Raw genomic sequence first — 1,982 nt, 5'->3', positions numbered from 1 at the left:
TGGGAGTGGTGGCTCATGCCTATAATCCCAGCACTTTGGGAGGCCGAGGTGGGTGGATCACTTGAGGTCAGGAGTTCTAGACCAGCCTGACCAACATAGTGAAACCCCGTATCTACTAAAAATACAAAAATTAGCCAGCTGTCATGGCACACACCTGTAATCCCAGCTACTTGGGATATATAGCCAAGGTGATAGATGTTAGAATCTTGTTTAGGATATGTTATATGGCAATAGTGACTGGATGGCATTCCTGCGATTACGTTATGTTATATAATACTGCATCTTAGCTGGCTGGAGAGAGACTCCCTTGCTGGCTTTAAAGAAGTAAGCTATTGAAGAGTAATGTTACAGAGCAGAGAGAGTGAGGAGGCTGCGTCTGGCTCCCGCTCTCACAGCCATTGCAGTACATTGAGCTCCATAGAGACCACGCCAGGGCAAGTGAGAGCCAGAGGGGCACTGGGCGACTCTGTGCCTCACTGAGGAAAAATAACTGAACATGGGCAAAGGAGATCCTAAGAAGTCGAGAGGCAAAATGTCAGCATATGCATTTTTTGTGCAAACTTGTTGGAAGGAGCATAAGCAGCAGCACCCAGCTGCTTCAGTCAACTTCTCAGAGTTTTCTCAGAAGTGCCCAGAGAGGTGGAAGACCATGACTGCTAAAGAGAAAGGAAAATCTGAATATATGCCAAAGGCAGACAAGGCCCATTATGAAAGAGAAATGAAAACCTATATCCCTCCTAAACGGGAGACAAAAAAGTTCAGGCCGGGCGCAGTGGCTCACGCCTGTAATTCCAGCACTTTGGGAGGCCGAGGCCGGTGGATCACGAGGTCAGGAATCCAAGACTACCTGGCCAAGATGGTGAAACCACCTTTCTACTAAAACTACAAAAATTAGCCAGGCGCAGTGGCAGACACCTGTAATCCCAGCCATCCAGTAGACTGAGGCAGAAGAACCACTAGAACCCGGGTGGCAGAGGTTGCAGTGAGCAGAGATAGTGCCACTGCACTCCAGCCTGGGCAACAGAGTGAGACTCCATCCCCCTCCCACCCGCAAAAAAAAAAGAACATGACAGAGACAGTAATATAAAAGCAAGATAATATAAAAGCAAGAATTTGAGCTAGGCAGAGAAGGTGCTCTCTCTCTCTCTCTCTGACTCAGAGGGTGGACCCAGTCCAGAGCACTGCAGCCCCTGCCTCAGAATGCAGTCTACTGGAGTCAGGACCTGGATGATCTCAATTGTGGATGGCTCATTTCTCATTTCTCAGTCCCTCCTCCCCTTCAGCCAGACTCCTAGAAAGAGTTGTCTACTTGCCTTCCATGTCCTTACCTCCTCCACTTCTCCACCCACTAAGTTGGCGGCTGAGCCCCACCACTCTACCAAAACCAGTTCCCCCTAGGCACACCTCTCAATCTTGTCTCCACTTCCCAGCAGCATTTGGCACCAGTTTTGTGTCTGTCCTCTCTTTGCATTCTTTGCCAATGTTTCTTCTCCAGCCTCACTTCTCAGTCCTGGGGCTCCCAGTGCTCAGTCCCAAGACCTTTGCTCTCTTCCGTGAACCCTCTTTCCTAGGCCATCTCATCCAAGCCAGCATGTTCATCACCATTACGCACTCATGGTGCAAAACACGTGCATTCTGAAAATGCACGGTCAGTCAACACCTCACAACTGGCATCCAGGAGATGTCGGCTTCATCTACATCTCTGCTTGGGTATCTCACAGATTTCATTCATTCATTCTATAATGTATCTACTATGTGTCAGGAACTACACCAGTCACTGGATATAGAATGAAAAACAAAACTGGCATGGTTCATGCCCCTGAGCAGCTTAACTCAAATGTCAACAACTGAACTCAAGAGCTTTCCTCAACCAACATGCTCTGTGTCTCAATAAATGGCACAACCTCCACCCACCTGCTCATGCCAGAAACTTGAATGTTATAGGTGATACTTCACTTTCCCTTATTCTACTTGGGGGAGAC

The sequence above is a fragment of the Colobus angolensis genome, unplaced genomic scaffold, assembly GCF_000951035.1.
Source record: "Colobus angolensis palliatus isolate OR3802 unplaced genomic scaffold, Cang.pa_1.0 Scaffold95, whole genome shotgun sequence".
Taxonomy (NCBI): Eukaryota; Metazoa; Chordata; class Mammalia; order Primates; family Cercopithecidae; genus Colobus; species Colobus angolensis.
The sequence above is the reverse complement of the archived record's forward strand: the minus strand, read 5'-3'. Positions refer to the sequence as shown.